This window comes from Anguilla rostrata, chromosome 16 (genome assembly GCF_018555375.3).
Source record: "Anguilla rostrata isolate EN2019 chromosome 16, ASM1855537v3, whole genome shotgun sequence".
NCBI lineage: Eukaryota > Metazoa > Chordata > Actinopteri > Anguilliformes > Anguillidae > Anguilla > Anguilla rostrata.
The window spans coordinates 16629626-16646375 of record NC_057948.1 but is presented as its reverse complement, the minus strand read 5'-3'; the positions used below and the strand labels follow the sequence as shown (position 1 = coordinate 16646375).

The 16750-nt window shown below is 48.2% G+C and overlaps 1 protein-coding gene across 1 annotated transcript in view; it reads right to left on the bottom strand.

Moving 5' to 3' along the window:
- The window catches only part of LOC135242735 (talin-2-like), a 127130-nt gene that overhangs the window by 93284 nt on the left and 17096 nt on the right, over positions 1-16750 (bottom strand). The window lies entirely within an intron of this gene.

Genomic DNA, 16750 nt, shown 5'->3' with positions numbered 1-16750 from the left:
CACTGTATATTCAGAATCAGGGTTGAGTAGCCCTGTAGACACTGCAGATGTTCAGGATCAGGGTTGAGTATTCCTGACTGTAGACAACACAGTCCTCCATATATCTGGATAGCTTGCCTGTGAGAGTGGAATGCATTTCTGAGCTCAAACATCTGAAACTTTATGTTGCCAATTTCATCCTCCATCCTTTCATATCAAAAATAGAAATACAATTTACTATGATGATTAAGAATGCCATATATGTTGTACATTGCCCAAAATGACTACAGAGCCCTTCCGATTTGTTAGGAAATAGAAACGAGCAACCACTTCAGCCATTCTTATCTAGATGGTAGCTGGTCAGCAGAAAGACAGGTAGTCCCCACAGGTCACAGCAAGCAGGGCGAAAGAGCAAAAATGAGCCTGAATGTACAGCAGATGAGTCACACAAGGACAAGACCCCCATGCTGGTGCATATCACTCATATAATATTTATCCACTTGTATTTTACTCCAAAAAACATACAAAAAACAGCAACTCTCAGTGAGTACTGAGCATTTTGACGAATCACTGGTTATATGGGCGGTGACTTGTTTAGGCAACATTATTTGGGCTGGGTTAAGCAGTTGACCGTCATCCGTTTAGCTGGAAGAATTTGTCGACATGGAGGGGTGGGGCAGCTGTGGATGCCGTTCCCATCTTAAGCATATATAACTGAGATGGACAAGGTATCGGGAGACTTGACATAGAATTTAATTATGGATAAGTCTGAGCTCTGCATCCCACAGACTGCATTCCAAGCTGTCGACCATTTTCTCTCCCCGCTCCAGTACCACACATGCTGCATGTATATATATATATATATATATATATATATATATATACAGAAACAGCAGTCATGCCTTGCAATCTCTTTCAAAACACAAAGCCCAGAGAAGATATTCAATCTTCCAATCTTCTCCTGTTACCATCTTTGCTGAATCATTTCTGGTGACACTGGTGGGTGGGAGGATAACAGTAAATTTCTGTGAGCTCCTGAGAGAGTAAAGGCACTTGAAATCAGCACCGTTGGAGCCCTACTGCTTAGACATCACAGGTTCAAATTAGACTACTTTATGTTTTTAATTATCTATGGCCGGGGGTGTGTAGAAGTGCGATTTGACTGGCATTGCCTTGCCAGGGTACAGTAGGCTTCATTTGGCCACGGTTCATCAGTTTGACTGCACAAGCACCTCCTGTCCATTCACCAGGCACCTGCAGGTGCCTGACCAATAGTCACCAGTGAGAGATGCTGCTCTCCTGCAGTACACCGTGTGGCCTGTAGGGTGCCACCTGGGGAGCGTACTGGAAGAGACTGCACTCTTTCAGCTGCTCACTGCTTAGGTACAGGTAACATAGCTGTGAACTAAGAGGATAGCAATGGTGATTCCAAATTTGAGAAAATGACCCGTCCCCCAGAAAAAAACAAGGCTAATTTTTCATCAGCATTCGAGTCTTTTATCACCGCCCTGAGAAACAGAAACAAATAAATGCATAAAAAACTCAGCGTGATTGAATTTCACCCGTTAAATTACATGAAAGTCTAGTTAAGGCCTGTGTTATTTGAGCAGTAAATCTGAAAGTAAATCTTTTTCTATTTAAGAAAGAGAGCCTGAAAAACAAACAGGCATGTGAAAGAGCGCCTAACGGCAGGGGGCCCAGACATTAATTAGAGGCGAGTCCTTACGACGGCATGTTTGCAATTAAAATCCACAGCGAGCCGCACGCCCGCTTACGTCATTCACAGAGATCACTGAAAGCGGTCAGGTCTGGGGGGGGGGCGGGGGCACAGAGGAAAATCTCCCCCCCCCCCACACCCACACCCCCCTCACATAAAGAATCGGGCCTGTTGGTAATCTGAGCAGCCGCTGAACTGCAGAGCAGCGGAGGCAGATATCAGCAGACTCGCAGAGGAAGGCGGAGGAGATGGATTCCCCGAGACCCCCGTCTTTAACCCAATTACGGTAATGAGCCCCGAGGCAAAGCGCACAATGCTAACCAGCGCGCTCCGCGTGTGTGTCCACACGGGACAGAAACGGCCCGGCCCTCCCTCCCGCTGGGACCCCCGCCCCCTCTGCCCATCACACCGTGAGCCAGGGCACGGGACCTCTGTGACAAGCGTGAAAGGAACGAAATCAAAATTTGGACCTTGCCAAGGAAAAATGAATCATTTATATTTCAGACAGAAGACGACCTTGTAGGATTGGTAATAGGATGGATCGGTGCTGTAGAAATTCAGTGCTTCCTACGGCAGGGAAAAAGGCCGACACCGGGGTTTGCATTTCTAATGCCACTGCATCGGAAATTGCGCGGATTTGACCTGTAGAGACCCGGGTCCTCCTTTCCTTCAGTCACCATCCCCCAGCACGTCAAGTTTTCCTTAAGAACAACCGGAGCCGCCTCTGGGAACCCCCCAAGCACCGCCCCCGCCCACTTCAATCACAGCTCCTCTGGGGAGAGTTCAGGAGGTTAAGTGTGGGGGGAGACAGGAGTGAAGAGGAGGCTGCCCTCTTTACTTATTTACTGATATGTTTCGAGAGTTATGCTCTGCCCACGCAGCAGGTCGTCCCACACACAGAAGACCACTCCTCTCCAGCAGGCTCAGGCCACAGCCTCCACTCCAGGCCAATATACTGAGGGCTTCGCCGCTGAATTTTATTCTCATATTTTATATTATTCAAGCTTACAAACCAGCTGTGCACACTGGGAGAGGGTAAAAAAACAGCCCATCCCCTTAGCCAGATCTAAGGGTCTTCAGCACCACACACACAGTCTGTGAAGGGAAAATACCTCCCCAAACACACATACACAAACATTAACACATAAACACACACTATCACAGGTGTACATAGGCACGCATTCAGACATTTCCACAAAACCCCCCATAGGTCTCGTGGACAGGGTAGATAACTGTGGTATATGGATATAGCCATATGCATAGATGCTAAATGTGGGATATAGGTATAGCCTCATACATGGATGCTCTCTTGTTCAGTGGTTGTCCATTTTACTCTGTCGTGCCCAATACTACTATATTATTAAGGGTGAATGGGGAGTCATGTAATGTAGTCCAACTACAAATCCAAAACATGCAAACTCCACACAGACAGGCCCAGGCCAGGATCAAAAACCAGAACCTTCCTGCTGTGAGGCGCTGTTGTATTGAAAAAAGCTAAATTAAGCAACATTCAAAACATCCAAGATATCTGATACTCCACTTGGAACAAATCTAGTCAAAGTGTAAGAAACTTCAGTTCCTGACTTTCCGCAGTTGTTTCTAACCTTCAGTCATTCGATACTTCGGCTCTCTGAACTTGGAATGCGAACCGGAGTGTTGACTGTGGAGCGCTCATTGGAGTTCTTATTGCCTTGCCCCTGCTGTGTCTCCATGGGAACATACAGTATAGAGGGTCTGAGATCACCAGTTCACAGGAAAGCCAGGCTGTAGGCCTAACACTGCGCGCACAGTTCACTCACACAGGCTCTGAACACTGTATGAACACGAAATGACGAACGACCGAGCCGCCCGGAACCAGGCAGCTCCCACAAAGGGCCACGAAAGGTTCCCCTGGAGATGCCTCCTAAAACACGATTTGGCCTGAGGCCCTGTGCTTGGAAGGAAGAGTGGAGACCACCTTTTAGGGAAGTGCTATTTTTAACAGGAGGGCAGATGTGAAGCCCTCATAACTGCTGAAACAAAGGAAGGATAACGTAAACATAATGACATCATCAGGGCAGGGTTGACGATGGCGACGTACCAGGGGAGCGTGAATCGTGAATCTTTTTGGGGAGGTCCTGTCTAATGGGCATCTGACTGAACACACTTTGCGAGCCTTGTTTCATTGACAGCTGAATGTCAGCCAATCAAATCAATCAATCTTTATGTTGCATAGTGCGAACCATAAGCCATCACACAGCAGTTCATAGAATTCCCAGAGCTAACAGAAAGCAAACCCCATGAAAAAAGTGTTCAATGACCATAACAGGGAATTGATGATGCATATAGAAGAATAACAGCACATTAAGCTCAAACATTTCCGGAAAAACGACCACCGTTTCCAGCTGAGGTCCTCTAACGGCTACTTCGGCATATAATTTTGATGTATAACATGCTTCTTATGAAATCCATTACAAATCAGTAAAAGCCACCCTGTACACAGCCCAGGGGCTGCTATCAAAGCTCAAGACATAAAGTAAAAGTTACTTTAAGTGAAACTTTTAATCCAAAAGAAAACGTGACAAAATCAGCATGTGAAAATTCTACTGGCGAACACATTCATGCTCATTTCACCTTTTAGTGAGATTACCTTACAGTCTTAAACCTCTCATCTGCTACACTGCCCATATTAATGTTCAAGATAATTACACTGTGGCCTTTGAAGCTCGGAGAACAACCCGTGGAGTGAAGAATAGCAGTGGAATCGTTCCCACTTCTGTAATGAGATGCGCAGAGTTTCGTGGCATTGCCAACTTTGAGATCTATACACTCTTGCAGCTACAAATACACAGACTTGACATACAGTATTCATCACGTCATGATTTAAACTCTTCAGTTAAACACATTAGGAATTTAATCTGAAAGTGTATCCACATAGGTACAGTAACACAAGAGATGTTTTAGTGGAAGACAGTTCTAAAGACTGAGGGGGAGGAGATTAAACCTCAGATATTGAGAGTATCTTTGTGGGGGAGGAGTTTAACCCTCAGCAAATGAGTGGCAACTTTTAATGGGAAAAGCTTGCCATTTTTTAGGGGGGCTTCTCTACAACAAGTGCAACAAAGCCTCCAGACAGGCCACGCCCCCTTCCCTGTACTCATCACTTCCCCGCCCATGAAGTTTGAGCGCCAGCCTTTCCCCACGGCTTTGCTCCCCTCTGCCGTGAACTTTAAAATCACACACACCCCGATCAGACACTTCACAGCATGAGCCAACAAGGCTTTTGATCGCGCTCTCTCTCACCGCTCCAGGCAACGCAAGCAGGATGTCCATGGCATGCACAACTCAATCACAATGCTTATTTTGCGTTACAGGGGCTCCTCCATATCATCTTTATCCAGCCCTAAAACAGGGGAGGAGCTACTGACATTACCTGGAGGAGAGCCGACACTTAAGCAATAAAACACAACATTAACAATAACGGCGCAGGTTTGGGGATTGCTAACATATGAGAAACTCGCACAAGCAGCGCAGGGTAACCCGGAGCGAGAGAGAGTTCAATCGCCTGCACCATTGTATTACTCTCATTTATTTTTGATCCACCCCGGCATGGATAAAAGAATCCATCATTACTGCCGTGCATCCTCAAAGCGTTACACTCACCAGCTCTGAAATTCTCTCAGCAATCAACAGAAATACAATAAAATAAAAATTATCAAGCGCCATGAATCTTTTTTTCCCCTCACTTTGACAAACAGTTTCAATTAGGGTTCGCTGTCAAAAAATGCTCTATCCTGTCAATAAATATCCTGAATTAATTTTTATGACCGTTCAAAAAAAGAAGGCAGAGTAGGAGAAATGCACCTGGAAGATGTTCAAAAATTGAGGCCTATTTCTGGATTTCAGAGTAGAAACGGCTGAAATCTGATTCTGCTATGACTACTGCATTTTGTGTTTACAGCAATATTTGCCGGTGACTAATTGCAGACTGAAGGGAACAGCTACTGGTCCATGTTCAATCATGAAGCTTACAAAATTAGCATGCAGTTCAGACTGATTTTAACTCAGACAAGACCCTTCGATTATGAAGGCACACATTCTATTAGCCTGTTTAAAAAGGGTTTCATTAGACTCAGAGTGAGATAACCCGGAATACCCCATCCGGTCATTAAAAACCCATTCATTCTGAATGCTGGCGTTTTGCATTAGCATTTGCAGTCAATTTTTGGAATACTGCAGGACTTCTTTTATGTCATTCGAAAGCCTGAAATCTAAAACATGTGCATTAAATATAGCTAGTAGATAACCAAACACTTATCATTTGCAGTATTTCAGTTATTCCAAGCTCTAATTTAGAGCTTGTAATTTGTTTTGCAGTAGAAGGACATGATTATATTAGAACAAACATGGAGAATGACAGAGAGCACGCTATGTGTGACGGAGGAGGCCAATGAACCAATCAAATTATGTAGATTCGTAAAAGCCTGGCGCCGTGTGTCCAATCACACACGTTTTCTGGGTTGCATTAGCTCACAGACCCAGGTATAGGGACGCTCGCTGGGAGACAGGAGCAGGGAGAGGAGCTTGTTTAAGGGGGGCGGCTCATTCACGTTTTCCGGAGCGCGACCTCGTCTCGGAGGCAGAGGTCTCCGGCTCAGGTGCAGGCCACATGCGGCGCGGGTACGGTGCGTGCGGTTCCAGAGAGCAGATTTGGGGGCGAGGGAAGGGGGGAGACCCTCTGTGTGAGCCTGGCGCTGGGTCAGCATGACACAGCCATTACTGCTGAGATACACTCACTCAGTCAGCTCTCCTCTGCGATCTCTGAGCTCAGCTGTAAGTCTGAGTCGAGTTAATAAAAATAAAAATAATAATATACTAGCATTTGCTTGTCAGGCAGTCATTTTAAGATATTCATTGACATTCATTAAATATTTATGTATGGTTGGATATTACAGTAGGAACACGGCTCAGGAACACAACGGTCTGCGTGGGGTTCTGCTGTGTCCATCGTTAACCTATTGTACCGCTCCCCTGCACAGCCGGGGGATGGGAGAGCGGCGTCGTTCAGACGGCTCGGTGCCAGCTGGATCTGCAGCTGCCAATTAACCGCGGCGGGGCCCCCCGTCCGCGCCGCCCCCCCCCCCTCGCCCGAGCGCTCGCTTCCTTCACTCAACCCCAATTAAGGAATTACGAGGAAGGCGATGCAGCGAGCGCCGACCGGCTACGGGCTGAGCAGCCGCTCAGGCCCGCGACGGCCCGCCGATAATCACCGCCGCGGTAATTACGTTTGAACCGAACTCGTCTATCGGAGACCGCATTACTGCTAGAGCCTTCTATGGTATACGTATGTTTTTAAAAAAAAGCTGCTTTGTGTGACGCTTTGATGCTTTCAGATTTGACTGAGGCGGCTAGGTAGCGGGGATTTAACAGAGAACTCAAAAGAGCGGCTCTCATTAGCCGGTACATCTGCGATTGCACCCGCCCCGTGAATACGTATCCTCCAGTATAACGTACAAAGCAGAAAGCCCCTTTAGCACATCAGAGATATTAAGAACACCTTCAGTGGAAGTAAGATGAAACTGCGGGTCTAGCCTAGATCCCACACGGGCCTACTGGGAGACTCTGGGATGAATGTGAGGGTATCGCAGGCGGCTGCTCTGCACGTGATCTGATTAGTCCGCGTTAGGGAGGACTCAAACGCAGGCGAACGCGGCTTCATCCGAGCGGCACGAGCTCTCCATACGTCCTTGATTCCTCACAAGGGTAACCTAATCATCTCAGCCCTCTGGGCTGGGCGAACTAAGCCTTCTCGTCGGGAAGATAATGGAAAAGAAATCAGAAAGAAGGAATATCCCTCTGAGCCTGCCATCCTCTGGGCTCAGGCCTGATGCTCTGTTTTAGATTAAACTGGGGTTTCTACCGGAGAAAGGAACAAAGAAACATAACAGTAAAATTACAGAACAGAGTTATCGAAGATGCTAGGCTTCTGTGTCCACAGATTATGGCCATTTGAGACAATGGAGGAAAGAGCACCATGATGGCTCCACGATGCTCGTCATTCGATCCGGCTTCGGGCGTTCTCCCATTCATCTGCCATTACGAGGCCTGCTGCTGTAGATCACCAGGCCCGGCTGAACTTCCCAATTCAATAACGCTGAGACAGCTGTATGATAAGACGCAGTAAATGGGGAGCTCTGTACAGTGTGTAGGCTCAGTGAACTGGCCATTAACCGTCTGCTCGGGAGATAGAGGCCTACGTGTTTACAGTTTAAACTATTAGACGATGCTCACTTGGCCGCCATTTACATTCTGTGTTCAAACACTTAAATGGGAGGAACCTGCAAAACAGGTTAATCCAAATGAGCCATTTCGGCCACTGCTGAGGCTGAAAACATACATTCAATTAAATGAGATGCTTTAAATCATCAGGAGAATGCAGGACGTCCTCGCTTAATGACATACCTCATCAGACAAGTGCCATACCTCATCACTCTGCTTAAAGCCGACTGGAAGCGAAACCGAGCGAGAGAGAGAGAGAGAGAGAGACAGAGAGAGAGAGAGAGACAGAGACAGAGGCAGAGGGAGAGAAGGAGAGAAACAGAGACAGAGAGAGGTGAAGGTGCCATGCTGTAGTCTGCTCACTGTAGTAAACAGGAAATGAAAAACTGGACAAGGCCCGTCCGCCATCCCGTGCTCCACACAAGGACGCAGAGACGATAAGCGTGCTTATTTCCCCTCCAATGCAAACCGCAGGACAGGAATTTGCGACATTCATCGGTGGAGGTACACTCATGCAGGGCGACAACGTAAAGAGAGCATCTCCTCTCCATTCTTCTGATTTCTGAGGGACGGATTCCGCTACGAAACCCAACACATCCACAGCATGCGTGAAGGTAATATGGAACAGGGGGAGGGGTCAAGAAGGCTAGGTTCGTTACACACCTGCTTTCATATTAAAAACCACAACTGAGGTGAAGAATAAAACAGAATATACAGGAAAGCCTTTATCCCAGAAACATAGTGAGCTGGGAGAAAATTGTACGTTAAAGAATTAGTGAATTATTTTAAGCAAAACTTTGCATGTGACATTCTTGAAAGGCAAAGGCAGCCCGGATTATAGCACTTCACTTGAATTTAACTATCACGTAATGCCATGTCATTTGGTCTACTGACTTGTACCATATACCATAGTCATTTATACCATGACTAACTGCAACAGCTGTAGCACTGGAACCAGGCATTACCACTGGGCACAATTAGAGGATAGCTGCCAGCTACGCTTACACAGCAACCGACTAAGAGGCCCCCACTGAACCAACGACCCGTAGCGGCACAGGCAGGGATAATGTCGCTCACGTCTGAGGGCGTCACGCTCTGCAAAACTCACAGTGAGAGACTGATGGTCGGGGAGCTAGTCTCGAGCGAGGCTTTGCCAAAACGAAGGTCGCAGGAGCAGGTTAACTGCCCTGATGCATGTTACATGAAACAACGTCCATTTTTACTACAGAGCCAGAAGCAGAGGAAGGCCTTCAATGCCCCACGGCCCACGCCGTAACGCCAGGGTCTTCTGCAGCGCGCCCGTATGAGGGCGACGAACCGTCCTCCTCCGCCCCGGGCCCCGCACGCCGTCCGACGACGCAGACCGGAAAAAAAAGACCCTCTCCCCTCCAGAGCCAAATTCCTTCATTCTCTGCGTTTTGGGAGGCGACAAACGTGCGCGATCGGGCCCCTCGGCTTCCAGGAAGAGCGATGCAGCGGGCGAGGAGATGAAATCAGCGCGCGCTCCTCCTCTCGAGCGGCCGGGCGCTCCCGCTTTATTAGTGTGGGCTCCGAGGCCTCGCCGTAAAAGTGATTTACGGCAGCAGCAGAAATAAAAAAAGCCCCTGACTAATAGAGAACTCCAGAAAGACTCGATCTCAGCTCCTTCCCTGCCGTAACTCGGCCGTCGTTTATCAAAAGCCCACGGAAAAAACAAGGCCGCGTCCGCCGAGTGAGCGATGCTCTCGCCCCCAGTGCATGCTAATGGTCTTACAGGTGTCCGCTTACAAACCGGTGGGGTCGGTCACAATATACAGGGCACCGGAAGGTCACCGGATCAAAACCGTGGGTCGAGGCCAACAACAGCTCCGGTAAAACTGCAGCTGTACGGAGGGGTTATTATTGCAGTAAGTCACGCTGGCTAAGGGCTTCTGTCACACAAAAACACAAATGAATAAATTAGGAGGAAATTAATACACTTCAGTGAGCAGGGATCCTCCAGGTAAGATTTGTGCCACCACATAAATTAAACCTTTAGGCCTTTTGTTTGCACATAACCAGAATGAGAACAGTAAACAACTGCTGGAAGCACGCTATGCACACCATAAAACACACGCACACAAACACACGCACACACATAACCTGATCACTCAAAAGCATATCCCATTCCAGTATGAAAATAAAGAGCCTCAGAAAACGCATACATATGCATGTGTGCGCAAACACACACATACACACACACCCATGCAAACACACACACACACACCCATGCACACACACACACATGCACACACACACACATCCATGCGCACACACACACACGCACATAACACACACACCCATGCACACACACACACACACACATAACACACACACCCATGCACACACACACACACACACAACACACACACCCATGCACACACACACACACACACACCCATGCAAACACACACACACACACACACACACGCATGCACACACACACACACACACATGCAACCTGCTCATTCAAAGCCACATCACATACCGGTATGAAGATAAATACACACACATGCACAAACACACAGGCTAGGATTAAATGAACTTTTGTCCTTAACTTTGACTAACAATTAAAAACAAGACTTTTTCTGTTCATAGTTCAATAATCACTAAAATGAACTTGCCAAATGGCGTTCATTGAAAAAAAAAAGCATAGCTAAATCTTAAATCTAAAGTTAAGGACAGACGTTGATTGAATGCAGGCTACAGTAAGATTCAAAGCCATCTCACGTTCCAGTACAGGTATGCGGACAGGAATTTGTGACGTGATAATGGGTAAGACGCACCACTGCAAACACAGTTGCGTTCAAAGCTTTGAAATATGCAAAATCCCGTGCTACACAATGCAGCCCTCTTTTTCTACCCTCAGTGTGAGTTTCTGTGCATTTCTCAACATCTGCACAGCAGCTGTTGATGCCCCCCCCCCCCCCCGGAGGCCAGTGGGTCAAGCAGCCCCTTTGGAGGGGTTCGGGGAGGGGGGGTACGCACTGTTTAATCCGATCTGCGAAGATTAATCCACCGCCGTGGTTACAATAAACCAGCCTGCCTCACCCCCTTTCTGGGGGGGGGGATGATTTGTCAAGCCATCCTGTAGGGGTGGAGGGGGGGGAAGCTCGGCCCTTTAATTCAATTAGTCCCTTCAAGCACTCCTCCAAAGCAGACCCACAGAGAGGAATAAAACCTATTTGTCTGAGGGAACGGCGGCACTGGAGTGTTACACAAGCACGTAGGAGGGGGCGCCGCATGCTAAAGTCTGCCCGACTGGAGCACGAGAGGGGGCTGCACGCAGGACTGAGACTCCCCAGGAAACGTCCAGAACAGCGGTGTTCTCCTGCGCTGTTCCAGGCAGCCTCGTGAGTCACGGTACGCTCCGTTGCCGAGTCACGCGGCAGGAGGAGACCGAGGCGAGTACCTCAGGTGAGATCTGAAGTTGTGAGGCTTTCTGCTACTTGAATGACATACCTTGAAATTCCTTCCCCACCTCTCTTCTCTCATCTCCGATTCTGGGAAATAACAGACAGTAGTCTGTCTGAGAGGAATATCCCCTCATGACTTCATTCAATCAGGTCGTAGCATAAAAACAACAGAGCCCTATTGCCCACCCCACCCCCCACCCACACCTCCAATCAGCTGGCACCACTTCCCCCACCCCCACTCCCCTGCCCTCATACGCAGTCACAACAGCGGCTCTCATGTCTCGGCCTGCTGTAATTCTAATTCATTTCCGGCTCTTTCCGGGGCACGGCCAAATCGAATCAAGCCGTAAACACGGCTACGGTTTCCAAACGGCTTCGCAGCCCTGCCCGCGAGGAACACGCTGATAGATAAGGCCAGGCAGCCGCACGGGGGAGCCTCGTGACACACACACAGACACCATAACCTCCACTCACGGTCGGCGCTGGGGTCAGAGCGGCGGATCACCTGAAAGGTGCATCAGGGGAAAAGGACACGGTCATGGGAGCTTTGCCCTACAGTAGAGCATAGCCAGACTCTTCAGACATGAAATTAAAAATGGTTTGGCACCGCACCATCGGGGGTGATGGGGCCTGCCGGTCTAGGTCACGCCCTCGGACCCGCGCCCGCTGGCCCCCCCCGCCACCGTTGGAGCCCCGCCCTCGGGAAGTACCCGCCGTGACACCGTAGCCCAGCGGCTCCTCAGAACCCGCAGCGGCTGGAGGGCACAGCCGTGTTGGGCAGAGCAGGCCCGCTCTCCGGGTAGCAGGGCACCGTTTAACGCACTCGCTGTGCCAAGGCTGACCGGTTGAAGAAGTGCTTGGCATTTCCTTTCATAGGATGATGCGACACACTAAGGAACCTTTAAAATTAGATTGGGCACTGCGACAGCGCTTGCTTCTGGTGCTTTTGAATACTCTTCGGCTCTCGCGTCGCGTCGGAAGGAATCCGATTCTGCGCGGCGCATTTCCGAAGCTGTCAGTCTTTCTGCGTGGAAAGTCGCTCTGTGTCATCGTCCAAAGCACAGAGATACGAGCAGACTGCAGAAATAGGGCTTTATCCAGAAGGGAGAGGTTCCCAAGTAACCTTCAACAAATGGCATTCAAAATTTGAAAAGGCGACAGGGCACATCTTCAGGATCAGAAAGAGAGAGAGATGGAGAGAGCACATATATACTGCATATTGAGATATAGCCTATGTGAGTGCGTTTGCATATGCGTGTGTGCGTGCATGTGCATGTGTGCGTGTGTGTGAGTATGTGTGTGGGAAGAGCGAGTGAGAGAGAGATCCTGAGACAGATATTGAGACAGGCACAGCTGTAATTGCAATACTGAAAGGCTTTTATCAGCTTTTTCATACAGCTAATTTTTTAAAGTGCAATTGGCGTACATTATGTGCTTCTCAGGGCACACAAACAAGGGTAAATTACAAAGTAATGGCACTACAGGAATACACAACAAGCACAGCGATGTCACCACAAGCCACAGCACCTTTGTGCAAACACCGTTGGGGACTGAAGAGACAAATTAAACAGCCAATCACGTCTTGAGACAGGATTATTTTTGCTGAGGGCTCCCAAATCCTTAAAAGGAAGACAGTTGCATGGGCTGCATACAAAAGACACTGTGACCAGGTAGGTCTTCAGCAGGTACTTTTACTGGGTAGCATTAAACAGTGTCAGGGATATTTCTCCTACTATAATTTGCCTCTTGACCAGAACCAGTTGTGACTTTTTGATGTGCTAGTCACATGACATAACACTGGCAACCGTGCAAAAGCACACTCCCTCCGCTAGCTCGTCAGCATCCAGCTCCGTAAGCAGCCTGAGACGCACCACTGCTCTGACAGCAGGAAAACAGACAACAAAGAGGAATCTCTCATTTCATATTTCACAACCAGAGAGCTCAGAGGCACGGTGGCTCGTCCTGCTCATGAATGCTGCATCAGGTCCCCTCGCCAAGGACTGAGGGTGGAAATCAGGCGTCAGGCGGAAAAAAAAGATGCCCTGGTACTGCACAGGCATGGACATGAAAGAAATGGAGAGAGAGAGAGAGAGAGAGAGAGACAGAGAGAAAGAGAGAGAGATTTTAAGATATTGGCACATTTCTACTAGGTTTCCTCAATCCTCAAAGAAAAACAGCACACCAGTCCTCCCCTACACAGAGAAAGAGGCAGGGCTGGCCCCGCCTACCTGTCCTCTGACTCAACCCCACCCCACCCCACCACAACACATGTTAAACACAACCACGTTTTTATTGGTGCCACACTTTACAAATGACCAAATAGAACAAGTGAGCGCAGATTGCAGGCAGGTTTCATCCACCAACTAATAAGATTAAGACAGGCAGCTGAGCAAATTCATTTCCATTTGGAGAAGGGGGTGGGGGGGGGGTGAATGTATAGCTACTAAATAACCAATTAATACAGATTAGCATCAGATCCCATCTGTCAAAGCAAGGTTTTATAAAGCGGGGGAATCCTGGGCCGGGCTGTCGGCCGTGGCGGGTTTACCTGCGCGGGATGCAGTCAAACGCCAAAGCAGAGCGGCCGCCGGGGAGGGGCCGAGAGGAGCGACGGGGGGGGGGGGGGGATGGAAAAACGGAAGGCTGTGGCAGAACAGCAGACGCACCCTGAGGACCCCCGCTTCCCACCGTAAACAGACAACAGCGCCGCTAAAGCCAGTCAGATCCCCTCTGTGCACAACTGAGCCCCAGCCTCTCTAGAGCAGAGCGCCTCCCCTCGTACCACCGATCCCTTTCCCCACACAGAGCTGGGAAAGCACCGCGCTCTCCGGACCCGTTTATCTACCGCGTTACCCTGACCCAGGCTCACGGCTTCTGGTCTGATTAAATGAATGGAGAAAAGGCCGATGGCTTTCGTTTCCCGCTTCAGGACTTCTGAAGTACTTTTCATTGGCTGGCTGTAGAGGTCCGCATCCTGCCCCAAACCTGACGAGGGCCCAAAGGTGTGCTACGAACGGGCCGGGCACTGGGCCTATTTTCAGCTCTGTAACTTTGGGTCAGATCGGGTACAGGCCCACTGCCAACACGAAAGTTGAGCATAGCAACACTTCTGCCAGCTGTTAACAATGATTGACAACAATGGCGCAAAGCTTCCAGTTTTTGTAGCGTACCGCTATGCTCAACTAGCACATTAAACCAGCCATATTAGACAGTACCGGTGTGATTAACTTCTTAATAGAACATTCAACAGAAGGAAAAATGGCACTAAATGGCTAGCCTGTTCTGATCAATATGAACAGCAGCAAATGTATTAATGTCACGTTTTACAGAAAGAAAAATGGCACTAAAGCTAACAGGCTAGCCTGTTCTTATCATTACAAACATTAAAATATTAATTATCCCTTTAGACTGCTGTTACTTAGGTTTTGGTACAAGCCTCTGGCCTTCAGCATCATCTGGGGCAGGGACATCCAAACACTGAAATCCTGCTGTTGACTGGGACACAGTTTGGTCTGACAATCCTCATTTCGAGAAACCCTAATCACAGGGTGATTCATTATAATTTACAATAACCTGACCACTCATAATTTACCATGAAGATAACAGCTTGTCCACTTACTGTATGCCACCCTTGGCACCCTTTTCCATATGGTGTGGCAGTGCCCACATGTATTTAAGTTTTGGGAACGCGTTGCAGGAAGCCACTCTACAATTCTCTCCATAACCATTCCACTTACACCTGAGGTTTTGCTGTTAAATTCGATCTCGTCCATTGGTTTGTAAATGTGTCAGTTACGTATGTTTTCTTGCCGGAATGACTTTGCCAAAGAAAATGGCTTCCACTCTGCAATGGAAGCCGTCAGACTCTCCCTCTCTTCTCCAATTAACTCTTTCCTTTTAGGATGTCTTGCATATGGAGTCATCTACTGCTCGTGCTCATGGTGCTTCAGGGAAGAGCGTCAGGATGTGGACTGATATTGCTGCTGAGTTAAGATGATTGTTTTGATGTCTTGGAAGTGTGCGGGTTCCCGCAGGGTCCTTCAGTAAGTGCGGTGGGGTGTGGGGGAGCGGGAGTGGGAGAGGAAGAGGATGTTATAGTTTCCTTTTTCTTTTCTTGGCGTTCACTTTGATTGATGGGCCTTTATATAATTTCTTTTCGATGAATAATGAATATTTTATCCTGTCCTCCCTGCTATAATAGCCTAATAAAATAAAAATATGGTCACAAAAAATATACAAATTATTCCTCCATTTTACAAACATGCTGTATGCAAACACACAGGGTGAATTCAGGTATTGTGGGGCACTTTTTGGTCAATGCTCCAGGAGACATTGAAAAGGCCTGTTTACTTACTCCAGTGAGGTCTCTATAAATATTTGTAAGCCTCATTAACATTTTTATGTTCAAATTAAACAGAAATAAAAAACAAACAGTTTACAAGCTACACACACAACAGGCTTCTTGTAATGAATTCAAATGAATGAATTATTTTATTGAACAACAAACAGTCAATTTCAGCACAGCAACATATTCAAGATTATTTTATTTGTGTGTGTGTGTGTGTGTGTGAGAGAGAGAGAGAGAGAGAGAGAGAGAGAGAGAGAGAGAGAGAGAGCAGCTTTCCTGTGAGAAATACTGCATTACATTCTGCTGTGCTGTATGGCACTGTTGGCTCGTTATTTAAGCAATCGAGCTCTATTGGGTTTGGGCTGAGGATCTGGCTCAAGCTTGTTCTGCTGGTCCGGGTCGGGACGTACAGACGTTGGGTTTGGGCTTAGGGTCTGGCTCAAGCTTGTTCTGCTGGTCCGGGTCGGGACATACAGACGTTGGGTTTGGGCTTAGGATCTGGCTCAAGCTTGTTCTGCTGGTCCGGGTTGGGACGTACAGACGTTGGGTTTGGGCTTAGGATCTGGCTCAAGCTTGTTCTGCTGGTTCGGGTCGGGACGTACAGACGTTGGGTTTGGGCTTAGGATCTGGCTCAAGCTTGTTCTGCTGGTCCGGGTCGGGACGTACAGACGTTGGGCTTAGATGGGCTCAGGCCTCATTTCTAACCCGAGCACCAAACCGCTAAGCCCCTCCTCCTGCGTCTCAGCCGAAAGCTCATTCGTGTTCTCCGCTCTAATGAGCCGGATTATCGCCACCCTACACAAGAGATGAATCTGAAAACCTCAGTTGTTAGCCATTTGTTTGTCATCAGCATTAATTCCAGCACATCCTTAAATCCCATTCAACACTACAAAGCACAATAAATCTGAGGTCAGCCGCAAACCCAGCACTGTGCTATCGGGCTCGAGAAGGAAAAATATTTCTGCAGAGGTAAACACAGTCTTCTCCCTCTGCAATGTTAATGTGAGTAATGTT